Source organism: Neolamprologus brichardi, chromosome 8, assembly GCF_056152115.1.
Source record: "Neolamprologus brichardi isolate AB-2024 chromosome 8, ASM5615211v1, whole genome shotgun sequence".
NCBI lineage: Eukaryota > Metazoa > Chordata > Actinopteri > Cichliformes > Cichlidae > Neolamprologus > Neolamprologus brichardi.
Genome location: NC_142111.1, coordinates 17322849 through 17343877, shown reverse-complemented (window position 1 = coordinate 17343877; position 21029 = coordinate 17322849). Strand labels below are relative to the sequence as shown.

The following is a 21029-nucleotide window of genomic DNA, read 5'->3' as shown; positions in this document are numbered from 1 at the left end:
GCAGGTCATTTCAGATGCTCTCTTATTTCCCAAGTGCCACCACAGCAAATACATCATGGATTTTTGGCATGTAAAGACAAAGAAGATCCCGGCAGAACCACCTCTGCCATTAAGTTATTTAAATAGTTGTGTTTTGAATTCTTCTTTAAATCGTCTTTTACGTTATTATTTGTACATTTCATGTTACATTGAAAATTATAGTAAGTAACTTTGGAAATCTAAACAATTTCTATTTCAAATTTATTTTGTTGGTGTCCGCTTATTTATAACACAATAGTGATGAGTCTTTGCAGGGTCATCCCTTCCTTTCTGTGAATTTCTGCTGAAGGTCCCAGACTTCACAGTTAGAACTGATTTCTACATTTCTTCTTAGGAAACCCGCGTGTCATCCGTTTGACTTCTCACCCAAGCACCACACAACACCAAAGAGTGGCTGAGAGAGAGAGAGAGAGAGAGAGAGAGAGAGAGGGAGGGAGAGAGAGAGAGAGAGAGAGACTGACTCCCACTGTTCGCGTCGGGAGCCTGAGCAAGAGGCAGAAGCGAAAGAAAGACTGTCACACAGCCTGGCTTGCATGCTTTAACTTGTTCTCATGTAACCGCCCGTGAAGGAAAGAAACAGAAGAAGAAAACAGAACAATTGCATGGATTTACAAATGCCTTTAAATCTCGTGACCACTGACCAGGGAATATGAGCCGGCTATGAGAAGTTGTTTGATCCGACCGGACGTGGGAGCGCTGCCGGCTCCAATAAAGAAACTCATGGTAGGTTTTATTTCACACAGCAGCCTGCTGTATTTTCACGGCTGTTTAACCTTTTTTAACATCAGTTTTCTGCTGTGAAACCTGTTGTCTGCGCCAGTTCAAAATAGTTTATGCACTCGCTTCTCTGGCTGTGTGTCTGAAGAGAGCGGGTGCAGAAATGGAAAAGTTTATGGCTGATTTGACTGTGCGCGCACAGTGTATAGCTACGGAGACATCATAAGTATAACGGACTCCTTTCAGCGCAGAGGCGCCCGCTCTCCCTTAAGGGAATGAATAGGTCACTATGTATTCTAATCAAACACAAGATTTGACTCATTTTAAAGCGGCGGAGAGAGCCGCCGCTCCTGAGAGTTACCGACAAGAGCGCCAATCGTAGGCGAACATCGTGGAGATCATTCGCAAAACTATCGAGGAAATCTTATTCAAGTCGCAATCAGTGAAGCGGTCGCTTTTATTCTAAAGTAACCACAACGAGGTCTTTGGTCACATTTCCTGCGAGAAAATGTGGCTTCCATTCATGAGATGCAGGATTTTCAACCGTGAGAGACCAAACAAAAGGATTTCCTGCTGACCAATGAGAGCAGGGAAAGCCTCTAGAGGGACCGAGCGGTCCTCTCTTTGTCCAACAACACCAGACCGACCACTGATGCCTGCCGCGAAGCCAGCGTGACCGGGGGGTGTTTGGGAGGGAGACGGCATCTTTTTGAGATTGCGCGTAAAGGCGCACCTCACAGTCAAGCAGGATCTGAAAACACCTGCACATTTATCTTTAACTGCCTGAAAGAATTTGCAGGAGGTAGACATTTAAATCAGAATATGCTGGTGCTTTATGGAGTCATGTGATGTGCTTGGTTAGTGGCTGACACATGCCCCTCGGTGTGAATCACCTCACTTTAACCTCCTTCCCCCTTAACTTTCGGCTTGGTTAAGTTAATGTGCACTATAGCTACTACAAGGGATTTTAATTACTGTAATTGAGCTTTTAATTGAGCACAGGTAGCACAGTGGCTGCAGTGGTCTCAAACGCTGAGAGAACTTAATCGGCGAAAGAGCACTTAAGTAGCAGGACAATGCAGAGGTGATGGGAAATCTGTCAAGAGCACTAGTGCTGGCTGGAGCAGTTCATTGATTAGATGAATGCCAGGGAATTAATGAAGTGTTTAAAGAGCTGAGACATTTATCAAGCAGAAATGCCACGCATTCTATAGCGACCATCAACTTAAATGATTTGTGTCACCGTACATCTCATATTTGTGGGTTTTAAGGGCAGTTAACTGTGCAAGCAATGTGAAGACGTCATCTTTTTTTAATTACATATCATGAACTACTAAGCACTCATTCAAAAAATAAATTAAAGAACAACCAGTGATGAAATTAATAATTGCTATCATCCATAAAGAACACTTATTGTTAAAGCTTATATATATCATGTCATGTTGTTTATATGGCGCGGCAGGACATATACAGTGTGTGTGTGTGTCTGTGCCAGGATGTGTAGCTGTTTGTAAGTTGACACAGTCTATGTGGGAAGCCGAGTCGTAGGCGTAAGTGTGGTGGGGATTCTCTTTCTCACTGCAGTATATTATTATACAGTGAGTGGGATGGATGATTAAAATGATTTAAATGCCTCGGCTGAGGGTAGCGTGCGTGGCCTCTAGCAGCCTCACTGTTTTTGTTTGAGCTCTTTTTAAAAGATTTCTACCCACAACAGATTTCTGGACTGACTGAAGCACTTTGATGGATTACTCTGGCCAGCCCAAGTTGATCTATCATATCAAACTTCTGACTGGTGTAGCGTCATACTGGGCTGATGAGGCATTCATTTCGCAACTTGAAGAAGCAGAGCTATGAATGAATAATATTTCTGTCAAGTATGAGAAGAAAGATTTTTTTCAATGAGGCTTTGATTACGTGTAAATGTGAGCACAGCGGGATTAACAGCTTCAAACACTGGTTTTTCTCCAGTCCTGAAGATGATCAGGCTTCTTTCACAGAAAGGATAAGGATGTGAAACATCACGTCGGCAGAAAAATGCATATAAATATGACGTGGCGATCATCTTATTGCTAAGCAGACCACAGTCTGTATGTAAAAGATGCCTCGGGTTCTGAAAAACGATGGGGAATACATGAGCAGATCAGCAGAAGCCAAGAAGACAGAACTTTAAGAGAAAATAACCCTACTTTTCTCCTGATTTATGACCTCAGTATACTTTTCTTTTGTATACATTTCTTTATTTTTGGCCTTGAAACAAGTTTCAAGCCATATTTATTGCCAACACGTTCTCACTCCCTAAGGGTTATTGCAGCACATGATAAGCAGAAAATGACTATGACAAGTTGTTACCCCATAAATGACTGACAAGTGACTCCTCATCATGGGTAAAGAGTCACTTCCACTTCCCGCCCATGACATCTGAGCAAGGAGTGGAAGTGATGCCAATGGCCAAAATGCAGAACTTATGATAAAAAAAAAAAACTTGCGGCTTAAAATGTGTCATCTCCAAACCGTTACGTGTCTATATCTCATTTACAAAATCGATGGCTCAGACTTGATGCAAACGATTTTTCTGCTGGTTATGAAGTGGAAGCTGCTTGTCCTGAACTTTGCAGCTCTCTTTTTCAGCCCTATCTTTGTTCACTGCAGTGGTGAGTTGTGCGTTTTCCTTTGTTTTTCAACCCACCGTTTAGTCCATGAATAATGCATGTTGCCTGGCTCCAAGTCTACTTTTACCAAGAATCTTGCAAAAGGGGCCGAGTTCATTTAAGTTGATATGAGATTTGTATAGATCACAGGAATGTAAATAACAAGCTAAAGCTGTTTAAGCAGGGTTTGTTTTTCCTAATGATTTTTTTATGTATTCAAAATCAAGCATTCTGTTGAGCAAATGACAAAGTCCAACTTTAACTATATTTCCAAGGATGTAGTTTTATAAACTACACCCAAGCTATAGGCTGTTATATATTGTAAGTTTGATAAAGAAGAAATGCTAACCTATCTTTGTTGGAATTTTCTCAGGAGAAGGGGATGCAATAGACACAGCAGATGCAGTCTATAGGAATTCAATTTAAGTGACCTTTACCATTACAATTACCATAGAGAATTTAAAAGAAAATAGGCAAAGGGCTGTGGTCTCTTCAGAGTCATGGATTTAAAGTCATTAGACACTGACAGTGATGAAACGTATCCCAATGTTTGGACGAAGGATGAATTACACACCGGATTAGTGCAAGTGCACAAGATGAACCCAAGTGTTTTGTGCAGTGGGGCAGCTTTTATTAGCAGAGAGAAGTGAAGACTTTCATGTGAATCGTGCCATTGTGCATTTAGTGTCACATGCATTTGCCACGTCGGTGCGTTTGTTTATTCATGCAGTTTTAATTTAGGTGTAATTTTCACTGGGATAATCCAGTCCATAAATCTTGAAACGTTTTCATATTCTGCCGAGGCCCTGGCGGTGTCATGATTTATCAAAATGAACTAGAAAGCGGAAGTATTAATGAACACTGGTGCATGGTTTGTCTTCCTGCCAGCTTCTTTTTGCCCCACATTTCTTTGTTTTCAGTGAGAACTCGTCTGGGACATTTTGCACCAGATGGGGCAACAGTGTGTCCCAGAGCAGCTCTGTCTCATCCCAAAAGCCTCTGATCAGACCCTGTGGCATTTTTTCCCTGGTGGTCAAGGGAAGCCAACTACCCGACTTTCTGTTCAGATTTTAGTAGTTATTTAAAGAAAAAAACAATCTGTCCAACAGTTTCAGTAATTCTTCTCCCCTCCTGTTATCTTTCTCACGCATCACTGAGGACTCGTCTGTAAAATGCACTGAAGCACTGTACTTCTGAATGCTGGAGAGATTGTGGCTGTTTACAGCTTGTGCAGGCTTGTTTGTGTTCTCAGTCTGTTATGCTGGGCCCTGAACATTTGATCTAGCTTTAAATGATAAGGAAGCATGGACAGTATCGTTGTACATCAGGCAAGTAAAGCAGGGTTTGTAAGCAAAGGTGCCCTGATTGCACTGGGAAAGAGAGCACACTGCATGTCGGTAAACGTCAGCATCGGGTGTGTTGCATACTCTCTGCACATCCTGTATCTGCATGTTTTGTGTAAAATGCAATCGTGTGGTTTAGGGTTACTGTTTCACTTGGCTTCCTCAAAATTGTACCTCACACCACACCATAGATCAGTGCTTTTGATATTGAACACATAGCTTTCTTTTTCTCAGTGACTCATGCATTCCAGCCCTGCTCTGATAACTGGCACCCATTTTGTTCTCTTACATGGCCTTTTTCCATCCTGTAGCACCACTGTGTTTCACAAGTGAAGCATCTGACCTCTGTCTTGTTTCTTTTTCAACCACTGCTGCAGGATGCTTTATATCAAGTTTTCACTGGTGCACCGATCATTGGACATATCAAAATATGAAAGAAAATCTGTCAAGTTTTCACCCTCCTTTCACGCTTTTTACCAAACCTTTGTTTTCTCCAGCACTGGCTGCATGTTGCATGCTGTAGATTCAGTATGTAATCAACCCTCAGCAATACGAACCCCTCCCACTCCCACAACATGATGTCTTTTCAGTTAAGCTGTGTCCTCAGGGTCTATGAGTCTGCTCTGAGGATTAGAGAGAAACTTACATTTTTGAAAATGTCCATATTTAGTATTCACCTCTTGCTTAAATAGTTTCAGTTCTGTTTAGTTTGAATTCTGCTTTTCCAATTTTAGATATCTGTGTGATTTTTCCTATTAGAGATTTTCAGTGTCATTGGAGCCCCGTTGTGCTACTGTTGATGCATACTGACACATCCACGTTTTCCTTTTAAAGGATGCTGTGAAGGCATCATCAGAAATGCAGCGTAGTACAGATTCTGTACTGTTTGGTCAGTTACGGAGTTTTGCGTGGGAGAATCGTATGAAAAGAAGCAGCCATAGCGAGATGAAAAGGTCGGCACGTGTCTTGGTCCTCGCTGTTGTTTTCCACTGTCACACAACAACACATCAAGGTGAAAAGTTGCACTGAGCCAGGGCGTCTCAGTTGCTCGCAGTCGCTCATGGCATAGTTTGGTGTGACTAAACCCACCACAGTGGAAAAACCCTATAATACCTGTCTTCCTGCAATGTGCATTCATAAACTGTACTCACGGCCGCAGAGCAGTTTTGTTTTGAAAACTAATCTTTGTGGGTTAGACACCCACTTGGCTAAGAGATTTCTGGTCAGTGTTGAAAACCCTCAAAATCTGTGAAGTGTTTACCCTCCCCTTATGTCAACAGAATATTGTCAACAAAACAAAAAACTTCCACCTTCTTTTTATTTTCTGTATTCAAAGATTTTCTCTAATTTAAAACTGAATATTTTTTTGTGTTTTCAATGTTTGAGCAAAACAAGTAATTTGAAGACTTTATATATTTGTCAGAGCTTTATCATTCAACGAATTCTATGTCCCGTGAAGACTGCACATCTCGCAGACTTTAGTGGAAACATACATGTATCTCATTAGTATGCAAAAGAGCTCTTTGCGTCACCGTAAACAAACCGGCTGTCAGAAGCTGTGTTGTTCTCTATGCCTATTTAAAAGTCTTAGGCCATTCAAGCAGTCTATCAAAAGAGACGTCGGCTCTTAAAGATGTCGTCTTCAGCTTCTCGCCTGTCACAGGAAATCCTTTGTTGCCTTTGTAAATTTTCATAAACAGACTGGTGTTTTTGTAAGCTTGCGTCTAAGTGACAGCGGGCTTCGGTGTATGACTGAATGATCTGTACTAGAAACAGTATCCGGCTGCATTCTGGCTGTGTTTTAGTGTGGGAGTTGGACTTTGAAACTAACGGTGCGTGCAGGGTGCCCAGTGATAGATGGATCCTCCAATGAAGTCATGTTATGTATTCCTGATGAGACTAGTGAATCAGAGGAGAGGATTTATGTCGCGGTGGAGGAGCAACCACTCCAGAAGATGTTGTCTGTGTGAAGTGGTGGACTGAGGCTGTTTGTCATTGTGCTGAGTATCCAGTGATTAAGCTACCATGCTGACGGACATGCTTTATCAAGTGAATGACTTGCATGCAAAATGCATTTGGCTCCAGTAAACAATGGGAAGTTTAATGGCAAGTCACATGCTTCATCTTCTTTTTGGTGTAATCCCATAAGTCACAAAGGTTTGCTAGTCAAACAGTGGTTTGTCTCTGGTTCCTTGCAAATTTAAAGCAATCAATAAAAAAAATTATAAGCTACTACATGTACTGATAAGTGGGAAAAATTAAAGGAAAGGGAAAAAAATCACATGAAAAACAACCTGTTTTCAAGCAGCATGCGAGTTTTAATGTGCAGAAATGATTGTTGTGAGTTCTTCAATAACGCAACAAACCTTGTGCTACTGAGATATCTCACTGGGACTTTGAGGTGCTGAGTATGTCTGGCAACTCACGGTTGCGTGACACTGCCAAGCTGGGGGTCATTGCTTGTATTAATGATGCATGGGGAGCTGAACTGGCTTTTATTTCCCACACCATCTGTATCCAGTTGTGCCATGTAGATGGATTTTGGCGAGCTGAACAACCCCCCTTAACAGCCAGTGGTATGATTTATGGGACTGTGGCACAAAGGGATGATGTGTGCAGAGAAAACTATTTGCAATTATGCAAATATCCACATTCACAATATACATCTTATTTATTTAATGCAAGGTTTAATATTGTGTTTTCCACTAAATATTCAAAAAGAAGTTCAGTGATTTCAACTGTTTTTGTTTAGTAAAAGCAGAGACATTTATATCTCTCAGGAGAACATAAAAACTGAAAAGGGTTAGAAAGGGAGGAAAATTTAATTTAGATAATTGAGAAATAATTGAACAACAGAAGTTTGTGAAACCACTAGGTCTAGATGTGTAGTATGATATTAAAATAAGTAGTGATAAAGAAATCTTAGAGCAGAGAGAAAAAATGGCTGATATCAAGAAATCCGACCAGTGGCTAGGCAAAGCAGGATTGAAGCACAAGAATCATGTGTATATGAAATATTTTAAAATATTTATATTCACAATATTATTGGATTACCACCATTATTCCTAAAAGCAACTCTTTTTGGCAAGTTTTCTTTAAACAGTCTTCAGGAAGCTCTCAGGAAGATCATGAAGCCTGGTTCTCCGGGTTTTGTGATCAATCATTTCTGCTGAGGCTTTAGCCAAAAGTAAAGCGGATCAGCTGAAAGCTGAGATTTATCTCTCAGATACTGTGTCTGATCTCTTTTCCTATTTCTTAAGGACATGACTTATATGTTCATCTGCTGTAAAAAGAATAGTTTTTGTAATTTTTTTTGTTCTCCACTTGGCAAATTTACAAATTTTCTTAAGGATTGGCTGCACACCAAAGATAATTCATGATTTCCTGTAATAGCTGTTTGGAATCATCTTCCCTTTTTCAAAAATACAATTTCAGGCCTGTCAAACTGTTATCTTCCACATTTGTCATTCTATTATTTCGTGCTGAAAAACTTGTCCATTGTGACCTTTCATTTTGTGACAAGCAGTCCAAACATTTCATGAAAAAATGAGAACAACTGTGAAACCTACTACTTCTCATCAATTATTCATTTTTTCATATTTGTGAAATTTTTCATGTTTGTGAAATATTTAATTAATATAAATTAAAAAACAGACAAATATATACCACAATTTCTATTAAGACTAATGTGACTTAACATATTAGATCATATCTTACTTTCTTAACTATTCAGTACTTGAGTTTGGATGAGTCCAGCATACCATCACACTATCTATATCTATATATCTATCTCTATATATAGATATTAGGGGTGCAACGATACACAAAATTCACGGTTCGGTTCGGTTCGACACTTTGGTGTCACGGTTCGATATTTTTTCGATACAAAAAAAATGTTCATGCCTTTTTATTAATTTGTCATTTATTAAATTTTCACGGCACATTCTGCACCACATCTCTGTGCGTTCATCATTTGTTTGAAGCCAGCTCACCTCCTGCAACCACTTTTCCGAGAATACGCGCTTCTTTTGTGGTTCGGACTCCTTCTGACATTTCTTTGGAGGTGGAGGAACATCACAGTAATTGCTTAAAGGAGCTTCTTCGACATCTTTAAGAGTTCTAAACAAATGTCTGTCCTCCTCCTGAAAATCTTATGTACGCAAACACGCGTTGCAACTTCTTATCTTGTGCGGGTTTTTATTTTGACAGTGAATGCGCACCTGCGGACCACTTATGTGCAGCCCTGGTTATTTAGCTCGTCATATTGCAGCCACAGAAATTCTTTTGTCCATGAAACCATAAAGCTGCACTTTCTTTTTGCCTTATAGTCTGATTTGTCATAACCTTTCCGTTTTGTCACTTCTTCACCCTGACCTGTCTTATTTGGCTCAGCAGAACTAAAATATATATCCTGCTGCTTTTACACACGCACTAACATAACGCTCAGCGATTCTCTGCGCGATCAACCTCTCACATGTTTAAGCTGCGGGAGATTTCACTTGTCATGTTTGCATAGTAAGCTAACGATTGATAAGACGATGTCAGAGGAATTGGTGCGCAAATTATCATCACTCACCAATCAGTACTGTCGCTTTCTATACACAGTTCACGCGATTGCAAAGTGAAAAGCAAAAAACAAGCGCAAATTCAAACGCGATTTCAGCATGTCACATATTGACAGTGGCCGATGCCAATGACATAATTACCCAGCTACATTTCCGAAAGAATGCAAAAGCATTGACATATATTTTTCCTTCCTACGATAGGCCGACGGGCAGGGCAGAGATAGATTTTGGTAGCCCGACTGGAAAAAAGCCCCCGGACGTCGGGCTAGCGATTTTGCGAGCCCTGTATCTGATTGAGGAATCACTCATCTTTGGAAAAGAGAGTTTATTATGGAGAAATGTCTCTTTCCAAAATAAAAGCTATACTATACGCTTCTTCTGGGCTATATTCTCAGCAGCATATTAAACATATCAGGTCCCCATAAGGAGAATCATGTGCTAACGGCTGTCTAAATGACTCGGGTAAAGTTTGTAGCATGCGTGCTTGTTTTTGTCTGCTTCCACTTGTCTTTGCACTAGGATGATGTCGGAGTAAATGTGCAGTCATATTGGTTGTGTTCCCACTAGTGCTGTCAGCCTTAATCTGAAATGACGTTAAGGTCACAACACGGCAAATCTCCGTTAACGAGCTACCGCGGATCGCCTCATGAGTGGGGCTGGAAGACGTCAACACATTAACGAGCTAACTGCGCTAACACACTAGTTCCCACCAATTGAGCATTGCTGGCACATCCAACATACTGTTTTACTTTTGTCCATGACATGCTTACCTTCAGGGTTATACATCACATGAAAACCAAAATAGTTCCAAACGCCAGATCTGAATGAGAGTGGGGGAGGTTCAATTTGCCATGTTGCAACGAGCTTAACTTCTGTCTAGCTAGCTTGCCCTGCGCTCAGTGAATCTGCGTTCGACTACTCCGCCTAGGCTGCACTGTCGAGCGCAGATCCACTGAGCGCTCAACACAGACAGCACCGTCAGAAGGAAAGTTGATAAAATAAATTAAAAATGTTGTATTGTTCGATACATATGCATACCGAACCGAAAGCACTGTATCGAACGGTTCGATATCGATACGAGTATCGTTGCACCCCTAATAGATATATATCTATATATAGATAGATGTGTGTGTGTGTGTGTGTGTATGTTGCCATGGAATTTCTTGGGGTTGCAGGGCAGTAGAAAGACAGAATTAGTGGTTCTCTGTGTGTGTGTGACTCCAGTATCTTTCTTCCAGATGTCACTCTAATGGGCCTCAGCACAGACCTGTGGGCACCTCAACAAAATAGAGCACCACAGATAGATGTGTTGATTTCCCAATTACCCCTGGCTACTCTTTTTTTGATGAGCAACTGGGAAACCTTTCAGTGTCCCAGTCATTTCTCACCTGTGAGATGAGATTTTTTTAATAACCGCACTATGCTGAAAGCTTTTGCTTTTGGTTGTGTGTTACTCTGTGTTACTTGCAATGTACCTTAACACAAGGTTAAAGCTGCAATTAGAAGTACCAACAGCAACAGCTCGGGGGCTTATTTAACCCAAAGAAGAGGATGCATCTTAGCATGCACATGCAACTTGGCAGCACGTCTGGTTTAGCTGAAAAGCCAACACCGAGTTCCGTTTACCAGACAGGTCCGAAATGTTCAGCTAAAGTGTCAGACGTACCTGTAAGGCTGTTTACTTTTTTGTGAATTTTTGGCAGTGAGGACACAGATGTGGCTTGGGTCACAAGGAATTTGTACAAATGTTATTTCCATCGCTTTAGCTATCATTTCGTGGGATTATCCCTGCCAAGTTAATTTGGAGCTGGAGTTTTGTATCTGTGCCGGCAGCTGCTGCCAATATGAACCTTTGGTGCAGCAGAGAAATTGTTACACTTTGCAAGACGGATGTGCTGTTGTAGTTAGAGCATCCCTCAGCCTGCTGCAATTCACCAGGATATGGCCAAGCAGGTAGAATTGTGTATATATAATCTACTTCTAGGAGGAACAGGACAGATGTATTACCGTGATTTACCTGACACTCAAATTACAGTGTAAGTAATCCTTCTGCTAGAGGTGAAACATAGTGACAGCCTTATAAATTAAAATATACCATGGAATTAATCCTAGCTATTAAAAGGAGACCTCTTAATGCTCACCTTTAATTTGGAAAATTAACCTGCCTGGCTGTCTGTTAAGCCTGTCCAAGCCTTCATTACTGTTGAGTCATTTGTATAATGTAGCAGGAAGAAAATAAAGCACAGCACCTTATAAGCTGAAAACCTACAGGCCAATTTAATATTATAGATCCATTGGGATGCCCTTGAGTAGCCTTCTTAAAACTGTTTACATCAGACCTGCTCCCTAGTGAGGGAGCCAACTGACTTACATTTTGTTAATTCACACGTTTTCTTGGCAGTCATAGGCTAAGACTCAAACCATGCTCATAGCTGGCAAGACAAGCTCTGACTGCTAACTAGGTGTGAAACACTATTGCATAGGCTTACCATGTATGTCTACTAGAGAAACCTGAAGAAATCAATGAATTACAGATAAAACAGGAAGCTGCTCTAAACACGTCATGGCCTTTGGTGCTTCTCCTCATCACAAGATAGTAGCAGATGAAAACTTGTCAAACTCCAGTTTACTAAGTGGAGATGGCGCCTTGCTGGGTATCAAGAGCGTCCAAGTTGTATTTGCAGAGAGAGGCTGCATTTCTCTGATTATGTCAAGTTGCTTCTGGAATCCTCAAAACAGCAGGATTTTATTTTATTTCCTCCAGCTTTAGTCAGAGTCTCACAAGTAAACAAGTTTATTTGCAGAAAACTGGAGTGGAGTGGAGAATGAGCTCAGCTGGATGTAAAATTTCTATTAAGACTAATTTGACTTAACATATCAGTTTCAGTTTTATTTAGATTATATCTTAATTTCTTAACTATTCAGTATGTAGTTACTTGAGTTTGAATGAGTTCAGCATATCATCACTATATTTATATATATCTTTTAGGCAAATACAAGTTTTCTTTTATTCAGCAGTTACAAATGAAGACAAATACCATCATACATATTACAAAAGAATCATTGACCATTACATTAGCATTAAGATAACTGAATTGAACCGGGAGCTGCAATTTGAAACAAAAAAGAAGTTAACAGTTTGTACAGCATGTTTGATAGTTTTAATTTCATCATGTGCTCAAATACATTAACAAAAACAATTAGATAAACTCATAAATCTGTTAACTACCAAAACATTTTTTTCTGATCACCAAATAAGTATTTTCTTATCAAAAGATCTGCAAAAAAGGTCTGATTCAATGAATAGGAATGGTAAGAACACCTAATTCATAGGTATATTTTTTTCTTCTCTGGGATGTTAAAGTTGTTTTTAGTACATAATGCTAGAAATGGTGGGTCATTTCTAAATGTCACTGAATATCTTGTTCAGCAAAGCAGCTCAGATAATAGTAATAGCAATGAAGCGTTAAATGTTTTCACTTAAGGCGGTAAGATGGAAAATTATGTCCCCGAAAGCTTAATAAGCAACGACTTTATAATTTTTCATCTCAAAATACACAGTGTATATAAAATAACTCTGTATATACTATATCTGTTTATGTCAGTTGATATATTGATTGATAGTCCAGTGTCAGATGTGTATGGTGAGATGAAAACACATTGATTCACTCTAAGGAGTCTGGGCAAGGCTGCACTCATATGCTTAAAGGCTTAGGTTAAGCAGATACAATATTTATGTTTCTTGAATATTACTATAATAAAATATGTTTGTAAAACTGATGCAAATATATAATAATGTATTTATATATAATAAAGAATATTTCAGGTATATTTCCCATTCATGTGGCAGTCATGCAAACCTCTTTGCTCAATCGAGCTGGGAAAAAAGGGGAACTCATTGAACTCATGCTATTATTTAATCTTTTGCTAGTTAAATATATTTATATTGGGGTGGCTGTGGCTCAGGAGGTTCAGTACAGCAGGTCATCTATTAATGGTTTGACCTCGGCATGTCAAGTATCCTTGACCAAGATACTGAATGCCAAGTTGCCCCCAATGCTTTCATCAGAGTGTTAGGAAACATTTTCTGATTCTTAAACTTGGGTTACCATAAATATTTGTATTGGTTTCCATGTCATTGTATCTGTAGTGATGATCCAAGCACCAAAAGGCCACTTGACTCAATTTGAAGTCATTTCCAACCTGCTGTGGTGAAAAAAACTAACGTCCACCGTGGCCAATACCTTTAACACTTTATCATCTAATTCTTAAAAAACAAACAAACAAACAAACAAAAAACAGACAAATCTGAGAGAATGACTGAAAGTCAAATTCACAGTGCAAAAACAGATAAAAACACGACACTACCATCAGAACCAAAAACTACACGGTTGAAAGATCTGTGTGGCTTCCTCCTGGCTCTAATTCTCTCCACCTGTGCTCTCAATGCGTCTCCTAAATAGGGCAATGTAAAACCCATTCCCTGTGGTGCTCAATTGACACTACTGCATAAACAAACAACAAAATACACTTTGAATGAGATCGAATCTAATTTAGATAATTATCTGTCCAACACTTTATTAGTTTCAGCTCCAGTCAAAGACTACAATAGTTTGGAATTGCTCTCTAAAAGCATTCAATGCTCATGCCTTGTTTTGGGGAATAAAACATGATGAAAATTTTCGCATAGGTCCGTTAATTTCTCCACCTGGACTCTCACCAAGTTCCACTGAGTGTAAACCAAACCTTAAATATATTTATGCATGCACAGCTGCTCCATAAAGTTGTATTTTAGTAGTGGTTCACCCTTTTGAAGTGTAGCGTGATTCCAAAAGTATAAAATAGCATTTACAGATGTGTTTGTTAAGAGGGTCACTGGGCAAGACACTGAGCATGGAAAAATACAACTGCAGTATTGTTTTACATCTAAATTTAGTCTTGACAGTCTTAACCACAGCATATGTTTTCTTTTTTAATACAAGTGTTATTGACTGAATATAGTTTCCCCTGAATTTTTCTGCGAGCCTGTAGGGATCAAAATCTTTTATGCCGCTCTGTGGTTTGAGAGGCATTCCATTGGAAATGGTAAACATTCCCATTGGATTAATTACCAACTCCTTTTCCTCTGTTCTGTCTGTTTCTTGTCAGAATGGAGGTTAACAGCGGAATGAACTTTGGTCCACAAGTAGAGAGTTTGCCTGTCAGGTCTCATAAAGCGCGAGGAGGCGAGTAGGACCAGGTGTTGGTGGATTGTTAAACAAGTGAAAAGTCGGATGTCTGAAAGAAGAGGTCAGATTAGGTAAAAGGGACAAGTTCTAGCATCTTGTAGTTGTTTGTAGTGTTGTCTCTTGTACAGATCTTTGAAGTTTTTACAAAAGTGTTATTGCAAGTTTGAAACTTTCTATGTCTATCTTGCATTGTTTGCGAGTAGTCTTTTTTTAAACCTAACTTATAAGAAAACAGGTGCGTTGTTGGGATTCTGATGTTGTCCAATATGTTATAGATGTTTGTGGCTTGCATTTTCAGCTTATTGCTATTTTAATCATCTACACCTTACCAGACAGTAAAATACACATAAAAATTGACAATAATATCAGCACAACAACTTTACTTTAAAATTGCAATGGCAATGTGCTGTTGTGTCACCAGAGACAGTGGGATTCACTCACTGGGGACAATGACTTTGATATTGGGATCAGTTAACAGATAGGTACCACCATTTACAGCTGCTACAATGGCTGAAAATTATAAATGACCGAAACTAGCTAATTTCGACAATTATCTGTTCATTTTTAAACTCTACCTTCCAAGAAAACAGGTGGTTTGCTCAGATTTTGACGGTGCACAATATCTTATACATGTTTATGGCTTGCATATTCAACGTGCATTGCTGGCAATTATAAATTCCAGACATAAGCCTCCACTAACAGCTACTCTCATTACACTCAGTGTTATTCAAACAGGCACACAGGGTTCACTTGAGCAGTCCACCCAGGTGTAACATCCAGCTTATAATCTAAAAACAACACTGCACATTCCTTTTGCCTTCATTTTAAACAACGTGAGAAGAAGGGATGTCACAATACCCAACTTGACACATGTGCACCGCATAGCATTAACCACTGCAAACATTTTAGCCTATGGAACGTGGGGGATTTTGTAACAGCAATGCCAGCTGTCTCAAAAGATAACACATTCAGACTAATATTGGATGAAGTTGTTGAACTGAAGCACATTCACCTTTTTAATTATTTGTTTTTACTTTTTAAATCCAAACAGATTTGGATGCTGGACTTTCTGGTGCTTTCCTGAATTGGAAGTATTTCCTCCCTTGATCTGAAAAGCATGATAGCATTGTTTACATACTGCCTTTAGGAAATAAGTTATCCCCCTGCACCTTAATATCTTCGTTATCTATGTATCGGAGTTCAGGTTCAAGTTACTGTATTTGTACTGACAGACAGCTTTAGCCTCTCAAGACCTCGAAATGAGACTTTGGAAACCAGTGGCTGACGTCACAGTAGCTATGTCCATCTTTTATACTATGAACTTTCCCTGTGCCTGTGGTCATCCTTCAGCATGTAAAGATGCAACGCAATACTTGTAGCCATATACTACCCCATTCTGCTTACAGTACCTATGATAGACAGAAAATATTTTGTGGTCAGAATTACAGTACTATAAGGTATCACAAATGTGGGTTCTGACAGCATCTCTGTTGAGATCTACCTCATTAATTGTTGCTATGCTGAGATCACCAAGGCTACAGAGCAGAAGGATAATTATCAGGTAAATTTGGTGTCCATCTGCAAAATGAGTGATTCAAACGTGCTATTTGTCCCCAAATTCTTTGCTATTAAAAGATACAGAAGAGCACCTCATGTGGTATAAAATGGTCTTCTGTACTTTGCAGCATTTAGAAGTCATGGCAGATGGCTGCCCCTCCCTGAGCATGTTTTTGATGGAGGTTTCTTCTAGTTAAAAGGGAGTTTTTACTTCCCACTGTCACCAAGTGCTTGCTCAAGGGGGGTAATTCGATTATTGCAGGGTCTTTACCTTACAATATAAAGCAGATTTGGTGCTATATAATTAAAATCAAGTTAAATTTAATTAGATAAGTAATATAGTTTATGTAGGTTTGTACTCTTTTGAACTCATCTCTACAGCCACAAACAGAAAAGCCAGTCACTGTGAATTAAACTAGTATTTCATGACATCTTCTTCCCCATTCCATGCAACTTACTGACAAGTTAGTGCTGTATTCAAGATCTCTGGATCTCTTTTATCGCAAAATCTGTCAGCAAGACGGATTAATATTTCACAAAAATAAGAAGAATAATCAACATAAAGGAACATAGACAGACATAAAACACTTGATAAAAGAGAACAGAGAAACTGAATTTAATTGACTGGTAGATTACTATTAGAAAGCTTAAAACAAAGGGGAAAAAGAACAGTAGCAGGGAAAATGCTGAAATGCACACAAGGATCTCTTCAGAATTATTTTTACTCACATGGGTATAAATTTTCTAAAGTTAGATAATAAGTTACAGACACATCACATCGAAGTTCATCCTGATAAATTATTCATTTGAAACTGCTGTGCTAACGCTGCACTGTTTTGCATATGCCCCTCAAGTTTGAAACACCATTTTATCCACACACATACACCTTAATTGTTTATTGTGTTAAAGACAGAGCTCTTCAAATAAAACCATCATCCCTTGTTCTGGGTTTGATGTAAAGTATACTCCCATCATAAGACACATGACCTGTCACTTTCCCTGTTATCATTTTCAGGCCTAGTTTATCCTCATTATTTGTGTTCTGTTTGGAGCCCAGAACAGCTCTTCACAGCATATCCATTACCACAATCAATAATTTAAATAGGAGCCATTGTTTTTCTCTGCTTTTTAATGACGCCATCATAAGCACTTATTCACCTCAGAAGGTGCTGCCACTGAAATTAAAATAATGAATAAAAGATAAGATGGTGGAAAGTGCTGAACTGGGACTCCAGCCGTCTGAGATCCCAGCTGAGAAGCAGTTATGAATGCAGGGCAGAGGCCACGTTTCTCACCACCCTCCTCGGGAGTGAGAGCGGCTGATGGTTGTGTTTGTTAATTTGACCCTGTGTGCTCATTGGTCGGGCTGAGGTCAGATTGACTTCCTGGGGATTAGATTCTGATCTTTTGGGCCACAGAGTGTGTGATCAGGATGAATGTGATGGATGACTTCTCCTTGGGTAATATGACAAATGAATCCACTCTAAGCCACAGTGAATACAGATCTTCTCCTTGTTTGTCTTATGTATGCTCGCGATTTACATGATTGAACTGGGCCACAGACCTTTGGGGGTGCTGGAGAAGGAGTGACATATTTGACAGGTCAGGGTGCTCCTGCTCACTCTATTATCAGACATCTTTGTGGCACACTGTAGACATGCAATATAATACAATCCCCTTTTCCAAGTGTTGTCTTGTAATCCCAAACTATACTAAGGAGTAATTTCATGGTTCAGTAGATAGCTTTGGTTCTCACTTTATTTGCACTAACCAGCCTTTTTCAGTTGCTTTCAAATAAACACATCAAAGTTGAAGCTAATAATTCTCTTTTTGCCTCGTTATGAGTATTTATTACATTTAAATTGTTGGTTTTAGAAAAATATATTAATGTGGGTAAAAAGGTTCACCGTCTGTTTTTACAGATTCTAACACTCATCAGCATATTAGCTCTACTGTTGTTTACTCAGATTGTATAGAAAATATATGGACATAGCCATGGTGAGGTCAAATCCAAAACCTATATGGCACCAAACTGTTAAGCTAAGTAGGTTAAAAATGTCTCTAGTGCCATTATCAGTCAAATTACTAAATGGTAATAGGTGAAATTGTGGGTTACCTTATATGAGTTGCTTCCCTCACTTGTCCAAAGTAAATTTCTCCCAAGAGAACTCGGGGTATAGTCGCTAAACCCTTTATCCATTTTGAATGTTGATACCCTCAAATGAAAGCTGAAAGGCTACATATTATGCCCACGTCCATTATCTAATTATAATTGGAATATGTTTTAGTAAACAGGTAACAAAACAAAACTTGTGTCAGTGTCTAAATATGTATGGACCTAACTGCATCGGCTGGCCTGGGAACCCCTAGACATTTCCCTGGATAAGCTTATCCATTGATAATGTCCCAGATAATGTTTGTTTATCTGATTTTTACTGCAATGCAAACTTCTTAAAGTACATTTAAAAAATAACAAAGAAATCAAAATGTTTGCATACAAAATATAATACTATTCCCTTGACCATAAATACTATCCAGAGAGTGAGCTGCCTTGGGGGACGTTTGAGCTTTCCCAGTGCTTCTTGTTGCTGTCTGTTTTTAGACTTCACTGATCAAGCCCTCCTTGTCCATGGGGCTGCACACTCACGTATCTTCAATAATGAGTAATTACATCTGATAAGGAGTTTAATACATAATAATATCAAGCGAGTAAATTTTTCACGTGTTGGAGCTTGGCGTTCCTTTCATTTAATGCCATAGGGATACTCAACAAACCAGAAAGTAATGTCATTTATTTTTCCTTCTCATCTTTATCATGTGTTTGTGCATACAGATGTCTGATAAGTATTAGTAAGTTAATGGCCTCAGGGAAGGGAGAACTAAACAGAAAAAAGAATTATTTGTATTAATTTTATGTATACTATTATAAATCCAATTTTTAATATACATAAATGTGCATATTAGGTAGTTCCATAGTGTAGTGGTTTACAAATTTTCCTAACAAGTAAAAGATCCCAAGAAGTGGCACAAATCCCTGGAGTGTTGTATCCGGAACGGGATCTGGTGTTAAAAACATGTGACACCTCTTGAATAAAGGAGCAACTAAAAGAAGCTTTAGATTAAATGAAATCTTTCCACACAAATCAGTACCAGTTTGGCTTTAAAGCCAAAGTTGTCTGAGGAAAGAATTCATCAATATTCATGTGTTTCATCAATGCCTCCAACGGTTTTGATCATGTAAATCAATAGAAAATTGTTAAAATCGAGTCAAAGAGTGAGTTCTGGTTTACTTGTGCATCAACCCAACATTGCAAGCCTCATTTGGAGTTTTGTTGCAAGTTTTTTTTAAATGATGCTGATTTGCCAAAAACAAAAGCTAAGAGCCTTTAAAACTGGGTGTATGACTGGTAGGATTCTAGTGAACCATATTATTATATATGGATGATCTCATGGTTTATAGTCCTAGCAGTACTGGTCTCCAGTAGTTCCTTTACATATGCTCTCCTTTTGGTGTCGAGCATGACATCAGATTTATCGACTGTAAGAGCGCTCCCATGACTTGGAGAACCAAGGATTGCAAACATCTAGAATTTCAAAAATGAAAATTGTTAGAGAATATTCTTATTATCTCTAATAAAGTCAAATATTTTGGACATCTTATTACAGATAAAATAATGGATAATGAAGATATTTATACGCAATGCTAGATGTTGCACAAGCAAACATCCCCTTATGTAAATTTAAGAGTGAATATTTCTGTACATACATACAAGAAACATCAGATAATATACAGTAAATACATATATTACTCCTAGCATACATCACATTACAATAACAGAAATCACTAAAAATATTCCAACGTTACCCTAAGGATGCTAATATATAAATATCGCTAATCCAATATATCTAGATAATCAGCACATGAAAATAATAGCATAAAGTTCATATAGAAAGCTACTGCAGGTTGTGAAAAATCCTTACCATACAGAGTTTAAAAGCAATAAAAACATTTTGATAGTAAGTACTGCATTAAAGTTTGTTTGAAAACAGAAAATGATGTTAACAATTTTAAGATGCATTGAAGCTTATTCCAGATTTGTGGACCTCTACAGGTCACACACAAAAAAAGTATTGTCAGTAAGTAAGTAAGTAAGTACTAGATTATACATTTCACAGGCATTATAAAAATACCTATGTAAACAACTCTATATACAACATATATGTGTGGATGAATTATAGGAAAGCAAAGTTTATGGAAACCTAATATAACTTAAAGATGTTGTTATAAGAGTTAGTTAATTGCAAGAGAAATGTTTGTAGCTGCTCGAGTCAGTACATAACTGTAATACCTTATTAAGAAAAAATAGTAAGAAACATCATGTTCTTATTAAGAAAATCATGTCCCTGCTTCTGAGAATGAGATTAGTGGTTTAATGGATATTAGTATAGTTTGAAAAAACCCACACTGTCCTACTTCCAGTAACCCAGAGTCTCACACAATTTAGCAGAAGCATGTTGTTAAACCAGGAAAACAAAATGTTACACAACATTTTCAGGTTTGAAGCCTTGCTATTTTTTTAAACCTCATCTTTTTAAAACACTCATCTGTAGATTGATTTATAGACAACATGTTAATGGAAAATTAATATTTAAATATGGGACATATGCATAATTTAATATAAGAGAGCTTCTGTCCCTTTATATCACCCTGGCAGAATAAAAAAAGCCTCAGCACAGAAGGAGGCAGTGTCATTGTCATCAGCAGCTATTTATCACAATCCCAATATGACCAATCAAGCATTTGCCGCAGTGTCACATGTCAGAGAGCATTTAATGGCTGTACCACCCTGGCAGTGGCCTCATGCTGAACTTTAATTATTGTGAGTGGCCTGGTTGAAAAACTTTTTTTTTTTTTTCAGCTGACACAGC

General features: G+C 38.6%; 1 protein-coding gene across 1 annotated transcript in view; it reads left to right on the top strand.

Moving 5' to 3' along the window:
* Positions 1–518: 518 nt before the first annotated feature.
* chst15b (carbohydrate (N-acetylgalactosamine 4-sulfate 6-O) sulfotransferase 15b) overlaps positions 519–21029 on the top strand; it is a 42293-nt gene continuing 21782 nt past the window's right edge. Inside the window, exon 1 of the mRNA XM_006791066.3 lies at positions 519–762. The gene's annotated coding sequence lies outside the window, so the exon portion shown is untranslated. The remainder of the gene's footprint in view (positions 763–21029) is intronic.